This window comes from Leptodactylus fuscus, chromosome 1, assembly GCF_031893055.1.
Source record: "Leptodactylus fuscus isolate aLepFus1 chromosome 1, aLepFus1.hap2, whole genome shotgun sequence".
Taxonomy (NCBI): Eukaryota; Metazoa; Chordata; class Amphibia; order Anura; family Leptodactylidae; genus Leptodactylus; species Leptodactylus fuscus.
The window spans coordinates 48,098,894-48,116,853 of NC_134265.1; the positions used below are offsets into that span (position 1 = coordinate 48,098,894).

Consider the following 17,960-nt stretch of genomic DNA (forward strand, 5'->3'; position numbering starts at 1 on the left):
TTTGGTCATACAGTGCTTGTAGCATGAACACTAAAAACCAGACCCCCTCCTCAAATATTAGCAAAGTATTATATCAATAATAAACCTTTCAGGATAGTATCCTTTAAAGGAATTATAAAAACATGGCTGCTCTCTTCAAGAAACAGCGTCACTCTTGTTAATGGTGTTGCCTGGTATTGCAATTCGGCCTGCTCTATTTGAAAAGGCTGTGATGTGGAGTGGGGTTGGTCATGTGATCTAGATTTGGGGGTCAGCAGATGAGACAGTGACACTAGACTTCTGATCCGCACAGTACTGTGAAAATATAAAAAGTGGTGCAACTGGACCCAAGTGTACACTACAAAGCTTGCTGATCTGGTACAGAGAATACACTGGCGTACCTCCAATCACAAAATAACTTTAGTACAAAAGTGCAGGTGACTATAAGAAACTTTCAATGTATATTGATGAATAAATATGTTTCCTTCTTCAGTTACCAGGTTGAGTTACTCTTTACATTTTAGTCTATGGAAAGTGGAGGAAGAGGCTGCTGGAAAAACACACTAATGGCTGTAGCTGCTTCGCTCTGCTATTCTGAGTCACTGAACCATTCTAACACTGCTATATCATCAAGATAAGACTCTACCAATAGAAACAATATCTTAAGTGAAACCTCTTTCAGATGATTGCCCAAATTTGCAGGGCATCAATGTCTTCTAGGAGGTAGTCTTCTCAAGAAGAGATCAATAAATAGAAGAAGTGGGGATTGAAAATCTGGCCTAGATGAGGAGTTCTTCTAAAAGAGCTGGACTTTTCTAGAGGCCTCACCGCTAAACGGGCTTTATAGCTTTACACACAAGATCAACTTTAGTGTGTGCACTGCCAGGTAATCTTCGGTGCTGACCATAATGATAATGTCCATTGAAGACATTTGAGTCGTTGCATTGGAAAATTGACCACCTTGTCACATTTCATCTAGCAGTGACCACAGATGGCTTTCTTCATCTAATACAATGTACAAGAGTCATCTAAGAGATGTCTGACATTTGGAAACAGTACACCTGCTTTTGTTCATGTAATATCACAGAATCATTGATTTCCTATAATGTAGGAGAATTTCTTTCCTTCCTTCCTTCCTTCCTTCCTTCCTTCCTTCCTTCCTTCCTTCCTTCCTTCCTTCCTTCCTTCCTTCCTTCCTTCCTTCCTTCCATCCATCCATCCATCCATCCATCCATCCCACTACCTTCCTTTTTTCCTGGATCCCTTTTCTTTTCTTCTTTCCCTTCCCTCATCTAGCCTTTTATCATTCCTCTTTCTTTCTTTCTTTCTTTCTTTCTTTCTTTCTTTCTTTCTTTCTTTCTTTCTTTCCTTCCTTATTTCCTTTCTTTCTTTCTTCCTAATTTCCTTCCCTCTCTCCCTCCTTCCCCTTCCTTCCTCCCTCCCTCCCTTTCTTATTTCCTTCCTTATTTCCTTCCTTCCTTTTTTCCTTCCTAATTTCCCTTCCTTCCTTCTTCCCTCTCCTTCCTTCCTCCCCCCTTCCCTCTCTCCCTCCTTCCCCTTCCTTCCTCCCTCTCCTTCCTTTCTTCCTTCCTCCCTCCCTCTCTCTCCTTCCTTCCTTCCTTCCTTCCTTCCTTCCTTCCTTCCTTCCTTCCTTCCTTCCTTCCTTCCTTCCTCCCTCCCTCCCTCTCCCCCTCCCTCCCTCCCTCCCTCCCTCCCTCCCTCCCTCCCTTCCTTCCTTCCTTCCTTCCTTCCTTCCTTCCTTCCTTCCTTCCTTCCTTCCTTCCTTCCTCCCTCCCTCCCTCCCTCCCTCCCTCCCTCCCTCCCTCCCTCCCTCTCTCTCTCTCTCTCTCTCTCTCTCTCTCTCTCTCTCTCTCTCTCTCTCGTCAGTTTATCTATTATATTAGGGTACAAATGATAAGCAATGGCCTATTACAATACAATACATGGTTTGATATCTGAATCACCTTAGTAAAAACTGTTCCAGTAATAGAGCGGCAAGTGGAAATCAAAGTCCTCTGTATTTTCCTGGAGATCCATCAACATAACATAAGTGCTGTTTATGGCAGCCTGTGTCCTCTTATTGCAATCTACTCAATGGGTTCTTGTTTGCCTTTTTATTACAGTGACCTTAAAAACGCTGAAAGAAGTGAAACATTGCCGTCCATGAAATGAGTGCTGATAAGTCTGATTGTTTCCGAAGATTAGTTTAACTGAACAACAGACCTGTTTTATATAAAAAAAAATGTTAATTTCCAGATTTGTCTCATGTCCTGGGTTTTAATTTCATTTCCAGTCTCTAAAATTAGAAAAGGGGATGCTGTGCTAAGGATATTATAAGCCAATGACACCAGATTGCTCTCTCTGCAGTTAAATACTAGTCTGCTGCAATTGTATGAGGACTTAATGACAGTATTACAGCTCATGTCTACTTAAAGGGACACTAAACATGGTGTTTATTTTTGCCTGTCAAGAAATTGTTTCTGTGTGTCCCAGGATCTCAGCCATTTTCCTTGTGCTTATTCTTCTAAGTCAACTGGCTGGATCAGCCATTTCCACCCTCCCTTCCTGTCTATAACAGGACAAAAAAAAAAAAAATCATTAGGGGCAACACGGTGGCTCAGTGGTTAGCACTGCAGCGCTGGAGGCCTGGGTTCGAATCTCGCAAGGAACGACATCTGCAAGAAGTTTGTATGTTATCACCGTGTTTGCATGGATTTCCTCCCATTCTACAAAGACATACTGATAGGGAAAAAATGTACATTGTGATCCCTATATGGGGCTCACAATCTACATTAAAAAAAAAACATTAATCCTTGCCTCAATGGATAAGTCGCACCGCTACCTCTATATGAAGCAGATCACCAGGGGATGAACCACCTTGTTCACTGAATTTCTTCTTTACATTTATGATGGGTCATCAATATGAGATCGGGGGTGGTCTGAAACCACCATTTATCAGCTGTTTTCAGTCGCTGATACACAGAGAACGGAGCAGGATGCAGACAGCTATGTTCTCCGTGCAGTGGCCACACCATGTACTGCAAATCAACTCTCGTTTGGGAACTAGGCTGCAGTGACTGTTCAGAGCTGTCTGCTTCCTGCTCCATTCTCTGTGTCTCAGTTGCTGAGAACAGCCAATTAATGTCAGACCCCCCCCACCACACACACACACACACACACACACACACACACACACACACATCTGATATTAGTGACCTTATTAGTCAGTATTCTTAACTTGGAAAGCCCCTTTAAAGGGTTAAGTCAAATTTACATGTTCTCTAACCCCCACCAATCCTAAAATCTGCATTCTGCATTACCTTTTTACCATTTACCAACCCTTTTCAGTTTTTTATTTGATCATCTTGATAATGAATATTTATCAGTTTCTCTTTCACAATTTCCTTTCATTACCTTGTAAATACAAATGACGAAATCTACAAACCGTTGCACAATCCTGGGAGTGATAAGTTACTAGTGAACACGGAAAATGTTTTCCCCTTCACTGCTGCAATGAAGTAAATGGAACATTCTCCGAAGTGAAATACCTCTTGGCCTACGCTACATTGTAGTCACCCACAATTCCACCCTCTCCGCCTTTACCCCGTCCGTTCTGTCACATCTGCTCAGAGCAGACGATGGCCTCTTTATCCTAGAGGGCAATGGCACAATAAGAACTAATGAAAGAAACCAGCACGTCGGAGGCTGAGTAACTGATGTCATGTTCTATCCCCCCACAGAGTCAGGAGAGTTGAGCAGAAACCGCTCTGGCTGGTAATTATGCTGGAAAGTACAGAGCAAATAAGATAGAGCTAATGGAAAACGCAGGAAATACCAGAAGGACATGGAGATAACTGTAATTTCTTAACCAATTTGTATCTGAAGGTTGCTACTGCATTGCAGGCTTGCGTCGTGATTCATGAAGGTAGCAGTGTTATATAGACTAAACTTCAAGACCTAAATTCGCATGTGGCGGTGTTTTTGTGCGAATTCTTGATGAGTGGAGAAGAATCTGTCTTTCCATTTATGCTTTTCCTTCTTTTTGGATTCAGTCTTGGATTTGACTCCAAAAAATTTCATGAAAAACTACCACAAGAGGATCTTTGAGAACTATATTGTAATGGTAATCTTCCTGGAATACAATAAATTGAATACATTGGGCCAGTTTTATGACTGGCATATAGAACATCAGTCTTAGGTTGGCCGTACACATAGGAGGCATCAGCCCTGGCACACGCCACAGACACGATTTCTTCAGCGCTGCTCTAGGTGTGCTGAACGTCTATGGAGAAAATCACGCTCACCTGCAGATTTCCTCCACTTCAAGTTTATGCTTAAAACATATAGCTCTGCCCTTTACCTTGCCAAACAAGACTATTTCACCGCCCTCATCTCTTCTCTCTCAAGCAACCCTAAAAGGCTTTTTGAAACCTTTCACTCCTTACTCACACCCAAGGTGCAGACGCCATTCACAGACCTTAGTGCTGATGACCTGGCCATGTATTTCCATGATAAAATTGATAAGATCCATCAGGAAATTACTGCCCAAGCCCCAGGTGGCATTGACTCCCACACCTACGATAGTACTGATCCCCTCACCAGCCGCACTTATGACTGTCCATTCTCATCTTTTGAACCTGTCACAGAAGAGGAAGTTTCCCAGCTACTTTCTTCATCTCGCCCCACAACCTGCAGTAGTGACCCCTTCCCCTCACACCTTCTCCAATCTCTGTCCCCTGCTGTCACTACTTACCTTACTAAAATATTTAACCTCTCTCTCTCTTCTGGAATCTTCCCATCCTCCTTCAAGCATGCTGTTATAATCCCGCTACTGAAAAAACCCTCCCTGGACCCATCCTGTGCTGCTAACTATCGACCCGTCTCTAACCTCCCCTTCATCTCTAAACTTTTGGAACGCCTGGTTTATTCTCGGTTAATCCGTTATCTCTCTGCTAACTCTCTGCTTGACCCCTTACAATCTGGTTTCCGCGCTCTGCACTCTACTGAAACAGCTCTCACAAAAGTCTCTAATGATCTACTAAAGGCTAAATCCAATGGTGACTTCTCTCTTCTTATTCTTCTGGACCTCTCTGCAGCTTTTGACACTGTTGACCATCAACTTCTCCTCACTATGCTCCGCTCAGTTGGCCTCAATGACACTGCGCTCTCCTGGTTCTCCTCTTATCTCTCAGGCCGCACTTTCAGTGTATCATTTGCGGGCTCTGTTTCCTCCCCTCTTTCCCTTGCTGTTGGGGTTCCTCAGGGCTCGGTCCTCGGCCCCCTGCTCTTTTCTCTCTACACAGCCCCCATTGGACAAACCATCGCCAGATTTGGCTTCAGGTACCATCTTTATGCTGATGACACCCAATTATACACATCTTCCCGTGACATCACCCCTGCACTCATTCAGAACACCAGTGACTGTCTCTCTGCTGTCTCTAATATCATGTCCTCGCTCTATCTGAAACTAAATCTCTCTAAGACTGAACTACTACTGTTTCCACCATCTAACAGATCTGTCCCTGATATATCCATTGCAGTCTCAGGCCTTACTATAACTCCTAGGCAGCATGCCCGCTGCCTTGGGGTCATATTTGACGCAGACCTTTCCTTCACCCCTCATATTGAATCACTCGCACGTTCATGTCACCTCCACCTCAAAAACATCTCCAGAATATGCCCTTTCCTTACCAGAGATACACTAAAGACACTTATTGTCTCTCTGATTCATTCTCGCCTTGACTACTGTAATTCCTTACTAATCGGTCTTCCCCTCACTAAACTCTCTCCTCTACAATCTATTCTGAATGCAGCGGCCAGGCTCATCTATCAGGCTAGACGCTACAGCGATGCCTCCGGTCTGTGCCAGTCGCTACATTGGCTGCCTATTCATTATAGAATAAAATATAAAGTTATTACTCTCATCCACAAGGCTCTCCATAATGCCGCACCTCCCTACATTTCTTCCCTCATCTCTGTCTACCGCCCAACCCGTGCTCTCCGCTCACTCAATGACCTAACACTTACATCCTCTATTATCAGAACCTCCCATGCTCGTATACAAGACTTCTCCCGAGCTGCACCACTTCTCTGGAATGCTCTACCCCGGACAATCAGATTAACTCCCAACTTCTACAGTTTCAAACGCAAACTAAAGACGCATCTTTTCAGACAAGCCTATCACAATTCCTAATGCACAAAATTGTCTGAACACTGTATAAGCAATGCCGCCCCTGCTACCTCTTGTGTCACCCTCTCTACCTCATAGATTGTAAGCTCTTTTGAGCAGGGCCCTCAGTCCCATTGTGTGAAATGACGTTCTTTGTTATGTATGTCTGTATCTGAACCCTATAAATTGTACAGCGCTGCGGAATATGTTGGCGCTATATAAATAAAATGTATTATTATTATTATTATTAGATTTAGGATAGTTGTCATATGGCCATCCGATTTGATGAAAGGTATAAACAACCCCACCATCAATGGTAACATCTAGACTGTACAATCATGGGGCAATGCCCAGTGAGTCTGCAAAAGTTGGCTGATGCTGAGCCAAAGGTGGGCCACCATGCCAAACCATGCCGAAAATATCATGACTTATATAGAGATGAGCGAATACTGTTCGAAACGGCAGTTTCGAATAGCACGTACCCATAGGAATGAATGGAGCTGGATGGCTTTCAGACGGGGCCGGCGTCCTGCCGCTTAACCCCCTGCGTGCCGGCTGCGTCCATTCATTCCTATGGGTGCGTGCTATTCGAAATTGCCGTTTTGAACAGTACTCGCTCATCTCTACTTATCAACTTTTGGAGACTAAAGTGATTTGTAGCATTAATATATTGTTTGGTCGAATTTGGCCCATTTTGACCAACAAAAATGTAATACCGTCTTAAATGATCATCTGTGCCAGAGTAAAATGTACCAAAATTCTCAAAAAGCCTATTCCTCCTAATGGGTTTCATGCTCCTCTGGTGGTCTCTGTGCCAGCTAAAATGGAGGGTGCTGCCATGAGGCGGACGCTGCGGCTGAATCCGCCACAGAATCCGCCTGAAGAAGGGGCAGCTCGCTTCTTTTTTCCATGAGTGGCAACATACAGCTGACGGAAAAAAGGAAGCTAGCGGTCTGCATAGACCTCTATTGTGAGGGGGCAGATTCTGATGTGGATTCAGCGCCAAAATCCGCCCCCTCTTGCCCCGTGTGAATGAGCCCATAAAGTCCCATGATAGTCATTGGATTGGCTCTGCACTTTGTGTACTCATGTGCCGGAAGATATTATACCATAGGATACATTTGGTCCTGCAAGTTGGCCTCCTATTTGATCACCCAGCCATGGAGTCGTTCCATCTAATGGGTCGTATTAAAGGCCTGTGATACCAGTATAAATACACCTGAATCTTTAGTCCTTGACTCCAGGCATTGGCAGTGATGACCAAACAAGTCTCGATGTAGGAAAATGAGTGACCGATAACTTGTTTACATGGGTAATATTACACCCTTGGTAATTTTCTATTATGTTAGGTCGCTATCCTGGTAACTATTTGTTTATCCATGCCTGATTTATAGTTTATAGCTATCGTTCTGTTTGTACATGTCATAAGACTTTCCCTCGTGCTGGAAAAAGTGAATTGCATCGGACCTTTGATCTCATCGCAACTTTGTTGGGTGCCACATGTTGCTATGAAAACTCCTACAGAAAGTGGTGTTAGTCAGGTTTTATTTTATGTTACTTATTCACTATCAGTCTGATATTACCCCTCTTCTGTTTTTTTTTTTCCCCCTCCCAAAAATACATTGTATTATATACAGGTTCAGGCCTCATGCATACAACCATGTATGCAAGCCTTGGATCTCCCAATGGGGGTCTGATGCTCTGTTCTGGTGAGTATATGCAGGTCCTGTGGAATCAGAATGGAACGTAACGGAACCCCCTGTTGAAATCAGTGGGAGATGAATGGCACTCCGCTCGGCCTGTATACTCATCACGTTCTTGTATCCTTACATTTGAGTATTTTCCCAGTACACTGGGAAATGGTGGTGACCTCTCCACTGTGGAACCACTTTTCTATCCCATCATTACGTCCTGGTTTTTACAGAAATTCACCATCATGGCACTTACTTGGCATCTGAAGGTTCCTCTGTCCCCACTTATGCCTGATACTCAGGATTTCTATGACCTTGAATGTTTATACAGCAGGACATGTCCCTTTTGGTTTATCATGGCCCTGCCTAGTTCAGTATTACAGCTTTATGACTAATCCTTTTGTGCACTTACATCTGTAATTATACATTTTTATATTCTGCTTTGTCTTTAAAGCAAACCCATAATATGACATTTTTATGCACCTTATTGGTAATAATCGTCTATTACATTTTGGCTGCTCACTTTTTACAACCGTCATCCACAGTCCTCCATAAATATTTAAGCATAGTAGTCAATGTTCCTGTGTCCTTGTAGTGTTCCCTTCTAGTATTTCCACCCAATATAAAAAGATCACTTATAAATAATGTTTTCTTGTCCTATTCTCCTTTTTAAGCTGTAAAATTATTGTTTAGCTGTCTGTTTCTGGGTAACCCTGGTTATAACTAATAAGGTGTACATGACCGTTCTTGAAAGGGGGATATTCAGCATCTTCAGTATCCAACATGGTAGGTCTTATGTGGTATGGGAATGGCCATTTATCTCCCCATCTCATTTAGGCTTCATACACATCCATATTATGGCTCCAAGCAGTAATTGTAAATTGGAGAGGTTCAAAGCCTATACTAAAGTACGTTTTGAGGCCCCCTTACCCCATACCTCAGACAAAAGTTTGCTGAACCAGATGACTGTCTTATGCTAGATTATGGTTTAGGTTTGGGTCTCCGTTGTTCAGATTTGCATGGGGGATCCACAAGATGGAGAGCCTATCTGCTTAAATGGGATCCACTGGGTTTGCCCACAGTTTTATACTGTAACCAGGGAGAGAATATTCCTCTATGCAGGACTTTTCTCATCTCTGATTTTAGTCGGAATCTGCAGTGGAGACTCCAGTGCAGATGTGAACCTAACCTTACTCTCCTCCAACAAATGGTATTAAAGGAATCCCATCATTAAAATGCAATGTTTTGTGACTAACATGTAGGAATAGCCTTAAGAAAGGCTATTCTTCTCCTACCTTTAGATGTCTTCTCCACGCCGCCGTTAGGTATGCAAATGAGTTCTCCCACAGCACTGGGTGCGGTCCCCAGCACTCAAAAAGCACTGTGGACGGTGCTTACTGTGTGAGCAGCCACAAGAAAATGCCGGTTACACCAGGCGGGCATGCGCATTTGGCTCTGCCCGAGGCCCGACAGCAGAGCCGACTTGCGTATGCATAGAAGTTTCACTCCAGCGCCGGAAGAAGACATGTGAAGAGGACGTTCCAGAAGAAGATAGAGGCATGGCACCGCCCCCAGTGCTGCGAGAGAACTCATTTGCATACAGACGAAAGCCGAGATTTCTACCAAACAGTGGCACAGAGAAGACATCTAAATGTAAGAGAAGAATAGCCTTTCGTAAGGCTATTCCTACATGTTGGTCACAAAAAATTGCATTTTAATGATAGGATCCCAACAATACTAACATATGGTATATATTTTCACATTCATGTTTTGGATCCATAAGAAGAGCTGTTGAAGGAAACCAGATTTATTATAAGGATAATTTTTGGGTAAGCTATGGATCAGTCAAAAACATATAGGCTAAAGATTCGTACGTTTGCTTCCCACTTGGATATGTATGGTTATGGGGGGACAAACGTAACACGAACACAGTCATATATGCATCATAAAATTGCCTCGGCTTTGGACAAAGCATTTGTTTACAGCACCAGTGATAACCTCGTGTGCCGATAGGATTTCATTATTGGTACTAATAGAATCCAGTTTCATTGTAGCGTGGCATCGCAGGCATGTTCTTTCTGCACACATCTTGGATAGCTAATAAAGACTCCAGTAATACCGCTCCCCTGATGATACATTAATTGAATATTTGTTTGGCATAGATATAATGAATTTGTCGGCTGCTCTGGCTGGAATATGTTTAAAGATCATTTCCTTTGGAATCGTATTTATACAGAAATACAATAGCCCTTGTTGTATTAATAGAACATTGCAGACTATTGGTAAAAGCCCCATAATGCAATATTCACGGTTTCAGATCTTCTTCAGCTGGCCGCTACATCTTCCTGCTTTCAGATCTCCCTTCACCATCCTTTCTACGGTATTGAACTCTTAAGGGAAGGAGCTACACTGTAAGTCAATGTCCGACCCATTAAAGAGCCTTGAAACATGACATGACTAGAGATATCATTGATGACTCCTCCTGCTCCTTGGAGGTAGAAGAAAGTAATAGTCCACATGGGCACCCTGACATGGTGACTAGTGTTTGTAACTTTTTAACCCCTAATTTTATGTTTTGGGGGGCATGTTCCAATGCCATTGCCGTAAGTGACTGCAGGCACCAGTACTGTATTCACAAAGACCGTGGGCATGGTATACCTAAAGCATGAAGGGAGGGCAAACCAAAGAGTCTGGGTTATACATATATATCCGCTTTTGGCGGAAATGTTCCTTGAACGGTTTCTGCTCCTTGTAAAACTCAATTGCTTTTTTACTTGCAGCTTTCCTTGCTTGTTTTCTTCCTTTGGTGACCCTCTGACAGATTTTGAAGGGGATCACCATAGTTTTAATTTGCATCTCTTACAGAGACAGCAAAGCATCTCCTGAAGTCGTTGCCCAAAGAGTTGTCGGGACCTCATGTGGGTTCAACTTCTGCCATAATGTTTAGTATTTTCATGGAGTTAAGCTGATGAAGTATACTAATTTTGGATAGCCACGAAGAGACTCCGTATTGGGATCAATTGTATAATCGATCCCACCATCAACATTAATGACTAAACTGCCCAAAGTGTAGAGAGCCTGCACAAGATGGTCAATGAGAAGCCAAAAGTGGTCAAACACTCATATTTTCAGCAAACATATTCTTTTTGGCTGAATTGCAGTACTTTTGGTAACTGTTCTTATTACTTTTATGGCTGACCATTGGCCATTTCATCCAATGAAAATGTTATGTATATCACCAGTGTTTGGCTCTGAGTTGTGCAGGTTGTAAAATTTTAAGAAGAGAGTAGTTTGTAGTGAAGTGATATGTGCTGAGAACAGGATGAGGTTTCCGGTTGTGTTCGGTGGGGAGGAGGGAATTGTGGTAAATGTGACTATAAAGAGGGGCCTTTACAAACCTTGTGCTACCTTCTGTTATATATGATAGTATAGAGCTATACCTGGACCCAACCCATGGGATTGCCATTGTGGTTCTGTAGAGGTTGTCTTGTCTCATTCCTAGGACCCCAAATAGTCAAGGAGTCTCTGTGGTTCGCACTAGTGTCTTGAAGTGTTGGAGTCCCTAGGCTCAAATCTAACCAAGGACAACATCAGCAAACAGTTTGTATGTTGCCCTCGTGGGCTTCCTCCCACACTCCAAAGACTTACTGATTGTGAGCCCTATATAGGTCAGTGACTGACCAAGTCTATAAAGTACTATGGAAAATGATGGCGCTATATAAGCAAGCAAAATAAGTAAAACTGTATGTAGGCGACGGCGTCTTCTACAAGGCTCCCAGTATACTCAATGGTTACTCTGTTTATTGTCACCCAGAAATGTATTGCATAGATATATATATAAAAGTAGTCAGCCGTACCTGCCAATTCCAGCTGGACCAGTCATTTCTGTTATACACATAGTGGGTATCACAACGCTACCCTGAAGGCAGATTATTGTGGGATAAGAAGGGTTAAAATCATGATGAGTTAATCTATTTGTTCTCAAGGGGGATAAACCACATGGCAGCTGCTTTTTATTTTTATTTGCAAATCAATGTGTGTCCAGCCGAGCCGAGCATGCACATTTATAAGAGTGGTGTGGCGAAATTGCTGCTGATCAATTAAGTGTTTGGCTGACAGCTATCTAATATGCCATACCAATACAGCCAGCTTCAGTCTACATTCATGTCAAGGAACATCACATGCTATAGCCCTGTAGGAGCCAGATGACCAGCAGCAGAGATTAGTTAGGTGACAGTAGGCTTGTATTTTTTTTCTTTCTTGCTGCCCTCACACAATTGTCTGCTGGCTCATGGTATTTATCCTTCTGCCAAGCTTTTGGCGGAAATGTTCCTTGAACGGTTTCTGCTCCTTGTAAAACTCAATTGCTTTTTTACTTGCAGCTTTCCTTGCTTGTTTTCTTCCTTATTGAGGTTAACAGGGGAAATTTCACCGAGAGGCAGGGAAAGGGCATGTAAGAGTTGAAAAAAAAAAATTAGGGCATGAATAGACAGAATGGCAGGTGTACCTAAATGGCATCATGGTAAACACCGACAGTGGATAGAAAGCAAGAAAAAAATGGTATAAATGAACTTAGCTTTTATGAACCTAAAGTATAGAAATAAATATCTGAAGGCTCTATTAGGTTTACTGACATGTTTGTTTTAGTAACTATCTGCAATCCCTATAAAATGACAAGTCGTATGTGTCCTTTCTCAGATCTCTGCCTGCTGATAAGAGGAATTGTAATACCTAGTTGTCAACATATTCTTAGGCCCGGTTCACATCTGCGTTCTGGTTTACATTCGGGGAGTTCGCTTGCAGGACTTTTCTCTCTGCATGCCTCATGCGGAAACCACACGGACTCCATTATAGTTTATGGGATCCGCGGGTTTCCTTAGGTAACTGCTGTTTTATGCAGATAGGTTTCCTTTCGGACGCCCCGAACGCCAAGGCCTTACTTTTCCAGGAGGCATAACGGAGGAACACTTTTTTTTTTTTTTTTTTAACCTATTTTCTTTAATTTACTGGAATGTTTGTGTCCCTCTATAAATATAGAATTTATTACTCTCTTTATTATTTACACAAATGGTTAACCGCAGCCGACTTCTCACCAGAGAGTACTTTGCAAGGATGTGCACTGTGTTGTGCAGTCCTATCTTGCTTGATCTGTAGTGTACAACAAGGGCTTGCTTTAGGTGAAGTCTAAGAGTTTGTTGTATTGTAGGTCTTACTTTTTTCCTTTTCCCACTTCCCTTGCTGATGGGGTGATAGGGCTGAGCATTTGACTGAGACGGAAGTTGCGAGGCTTCTTTTCCTCCTTCTGTAGTATTGTGAAGCTGATGGCAGACGCTCACATTAACGTCACTACTGTCTTTGCTTGTCTTCACAGAATGTTGGCTTTGCAAGCTCAGGGAGGAAACAACAGGGAGCATAAAACAGAGAGGTAAGTGCACCCTAAACTCTGTCTGCTTCAACTTGTTGGCACTTTTTGTGTTTTGCACCATTCTCTACTACATGGCAGCTTGAGCTGTGTAATATGTTACATCAAGGAGGAGAAGCAAACCTTGTAGTCAGAAGCCCTCCCTACTGTGCTGTGCAATCTCTAGAGCTGGGTAACTGCAAACTGATAACTCTGATGTCTTTGTCACCAATTTACTGACTTCTTATTTTATTATTTTGTTTGTCTTGCAATGCATAGATTTACTTCACATTCATATGTTGGGAAATTACTTATGTAGCAGTTTCCCAAAGCAATGTTGTCGGAATCAATAATGCTAGAATGGCCAAGGTTCGATGTTGAGATTGCGGGAAGGTTATGAGCTGTTTAGTGATCTGTCAGCAGAATACAGACTGCTGTTTACTGCTGACAGTATTCATGCTGTGGTGCAGTGGACAAGATGTAGCAGCTAACACAATGTGGGGAATTTAAGAGTGGTTTTCTACTGAAAACTTGCTAGCACCAAGTGCATTACTGTAAAAATGCATGAAAATGAGGTTCTTGGTAACATCCTGGTCAAATTGTATAAGCCCAGCGATCACATGATCTTTTTTAGACGGGGCCCTACACTTAAATGACTCGCCTCTCTTTGGCCATTGGACTCCAATGAATTATGGGCAAGTGAACGTCAGCTATATTACATACAGTATGTCCATACAGGTAGCTCGTAAAGGCCTTTTATACAGTGACTTCAGATTCTGTACTGGCCCTTAGAGCATACTAGCCAAGTGGATGGTAACACTACAGGACATGGCACCCACAGAGATCCCACCCCCAGAGAAGCCACAGTGTTACCAGCCATTTGACTAGTATACTCTAATTTGCATCCGCACTAAACAGGCTTATACCTTTGGAAAGGCTGTATTATTCCATTCCGAATAGTAAAATTTAAATCCGGCCCGGTTCACATCTATGCATGGTTTTCCATTTGGGAAGTCCGCTTCGGGACCCCCAAACGGAAACTGAATCCGCACAAAAAGTGGTTACCTTACGAAACCTGTGGACCCCATAGACTGTAATGGGGTCCATGTGTTTTCCGCACAAAAAAATGTGCTTATAGTGCCTTTCTCTCCGCATTTTTCATGTGGAGTCAGGAACAGAATGACCCGAACGCAGATGTGAAGTCGGCCTCAGTGTTCATGCTAACATTTGTTTCAATGGGATTTTTGTCTTGGTGAATGTCACCAGTTGGTGCCAACCATCGGCTTTTGTGTGCAACCAGAACGCGCAAGTTTTCTAATCGCCCTGACTATAGTAAAAACAGAAGCAGTACATGGTTGTGAAGGCTGAAGCTTGACACTCACTGCAGCAATGGTCACTATTTTAAGCTTACAGGTAAAGGCACGAGACACAAAATTGAGAATCCTAATGGACAATATTCCGTTAAAGTATAAGAAATGTTTATGATGAAGTGTCAGGATTCCAGTTTTAGAAACTCCAACTTCAGCACATTCTCTCCCTCTCTCCTGCTACATGTGCGTCACAGATGATGAATGAGCCATTGATTGACCCCTCCTAGCCCGAATATCGGGACATCATTAAATCCTTTGTAAGGGTCGGGAAAGCTGCTCCCTGTAGATAAAATCATTAAGAAAAGCAAATGCATTACTGATGGTGTAAAAACCAGAAATCTAATTGAACCATTATTATTTGTAATATTATTATTTTCTGTATGGTAGGCAACTACATTGATTACTACTGTCTAAGCTGCATATAAAAGATACTACTGTCTGTATACAGAAAGTATGAATTAGCTTTATTTTATGTTCACTGCTGCTGGGTTGTGTAAGGTGATCAGTGCAATGATACTGTAGGGTCTATAGTTACTTCTTAAGGAGGTTTCTGGAATTAAGATATTGAAGACCACATTAAGTGTATATTGGCCAAACCCTCTGATTTCAATGACTTCAGCTGACAGGTTTATGTTTCTGGGGCCTCCTGACCCCCCTGATGACAGATGTCAGGGGAGATAAGGATCGGACTGTTGGATTACAGCTGCTGATTCTTTTCTTCTTGAAGATAAGGGTCTCCCCTTTTTCTCTTTTTTCCCCTTGCCAAGATTGGTATTCATCCATCACTGAGCCTAGGCACGTATGAATGTGTATGGAGGAGGGAGGAAAGACAGATGTGCAGCAAACACCTATCTTATGTGTATGTGTAGTGTCAGGTGTGGAAACCACACATTATCATAGTCTTGGAAAATTCTTTTAAGTTGGTTGTAAACTTTATATAGCTTTCAGCCAAAACGCTCATATGGCTGACAGCTATTCCTCCAGACTTTCCCATAAAAATGCATGCTTGGCTAATTATTTAGAAAGAGAAGAGTAAGCCAATGCTAAGTAACCCATGAAAACAAAGGACTGGATATGGTAAAAGGATTATGGTTGGAGATGAAATGTTGTGACCGTTCATTCACTGCACTGGATAAGCAGTCCAACATATATAGACGAGGGTCCCATAGCACCCCGATTGTTTATTTTGGGCAGCAAAGTCTGAGTTCTGCCTAGTTTGCCATCCTGCAGGCTCTCTGTTATGTCACAGACTCTGCCCTACTCCTGTTGCTTGTAAATAGAGTACAGCAGAGTCGATCATGTAATCAAGAGTTGTGTTGTCGGCAGGGGAATAAGACTTCTGGCTTCACCACTGTTCTATGCACATCTAATAATTGAGGCACTGGAGGACTTCAAATCAAATCAAAAAAGCTTTATTGGTACGTCCGAATAGATATTTGGCATTGCCAAAGCTAGTAGATTGTGTGTGTGTGGGGGGGTTGGATTCGGGTGGGTGAGTGGTGGGTATGGGGGGTGGTGGTTTGGGGTATAACAGTCCATGGAGTCTCGTCTTCTTCTTAGTTGGTGACCGCTATATGGGGAGGTGGGGTGGGGCGGTTGGTTTGGGGTATAACAGTCCGTGGAGTCTCATCTTCCTCTTTGTTGGTGACCGCTATATGGGGGGGGGGGGGGCGGGTGTATTGGGATAAATATAACAGTCCGTGGAGTCTCATCTTCCTCTTATTTGGTGACAGCTGGACACGTATTGGGCAGCGATCTCCACAGTGGCCTCTTCTTCTCCCAGTAGGATGTAGAGTTTCCTCTTCTCGTCTGGAGATATGAAGTCTTTCATCTATATAAGTAAGGCTTCTTTATCCAGTGCACTAGATGTAGTGTGCCAACTTTTCATCTCCCCACTTATCACATTTAAGATCCGAGATGCCAATAATTGTGCCGCCAGGGTCATAACACTCCTATACAGATTCAATGGTTAGTCAGTCCCATTGAAGCTGCCATTGTCTGCAAACATCTTACATGTTTGGCTAGCTTTAACAATAGCTAGTAACTATCAATGGCTGTGTACATGAGGTGTAAAGTGAAGAATGTGCTAAATGAGGAATGCCCTCCTAATGTGCAGTCCTGACCCCTTGCAGGTGTTAAAATTTATCTCGTCCTACAAGTTTTTTTGCATCCTGGAAAGGTATTAGGGATAATTCTGCAGTTGACTTATGTTCAGCAAACGACTCCATAAATATCAAATAACTAAAGGCATTTAGCAAAGAACTTGTCCAAAATGAGACTTCTCATCAGGGTTCAAGACAAACCGCCCTTAACTTGGCTTATCTCTGGGGTGAGACATTTCCAAGCCATTTGTTGCTTAGACATTTTTGGCATATAATAGGGGCTAGCCTTGGAGGATCTAAAAAACAGCAGACATGTTGGATTATAGGAGACAGTAAATTACTTGCCCTCTGCTCAAACCAAGCATCTTGTCAGATGACCCCTACATATTTGCAAGCTTTTATAATCTCTGAGTGTCAGGGAGGAATGTGATGTATTACCGAACACCTCCTGTACATTTGGTTATCTGTAGAAGAAGGATAGAGGTCTGCCTGCTCCCTGTGCGCCCCATCACCTCTGGCTCATTACACTGCAGTGAATCATCTCACTAGTACAATACAGATGCTTTTCTTGTGTTCCTCACTGATCCTTACCAGCACTCTTGACCTTGTACTTAAGAGTCTATTCCTCCTTTATCGGAGTATGCAATTCAAGTTGCTTGAATAATATATAGAAGATATTTCCCTTGGTGTTTTTCTAGGATATTGTTCATCTGTTCTTCTCTTATTTAAACGCGAATGAGCAAGCCAATGTAATAGAAGCGATAATGTAACTGAAATGATCTATATCTGTAATAGGAATATATTGTAGCCCAGTACAAACGCCATCGGAAAGTAAAAGGAATAGACCAAACTTCTTACTGCACTGAGCCAGGGGCTTAAGAAGTAACCTTGGAGCACCATAGCAAAACTTGGAATAGGGACCCCATTACACCATGAGATTTATGATCATTTTGGTTCACAGAATACACAGTAATGTTACACTACAATTAATTTTTTTAACAGCACAAAAATCATGTACACAGTGATGTCACAGTATAAGGGTAATGCACCCAGTGATATCCCAGTACAGGAACCATGCATATATTGAAATTACAGCACAAAAATGACAGTGATGTCACAGCATGGGGACAATGCTCCCAGTGAAGTCATATCACGGGGACAATGCTCCCAGTGATGTCAAAGCACGGGGACAGTGCACCCAGCGAAGTCACAGTAAGGGGACAATGTTCCCAGCGATGTCACAGCTAA

General features: G+C 42.7%; 1 protein-coding gene across 2 annotated transcripts in view; it reads left to right on the top strand.

Moving 5' to 3' along the window:
• Positions 1–17,960, top strand: part of ERBIN (erbb2 interacting protein) — a 172,718-nt gene that overhangs the window by 51,384 nt on the left and 103,374 nt on the right. For both annotated transcript variants that reach the window (XM_075269806.1, XM_075269807.1), the window contains exon 3: positions 13,211–13,264. The gene's annotated coding sequence lies outside the window, so the exon portion shown is untranslated. The remainder of the gene's footprint in view (positions 1–13,210; positions 13,265–17,960) is intronic.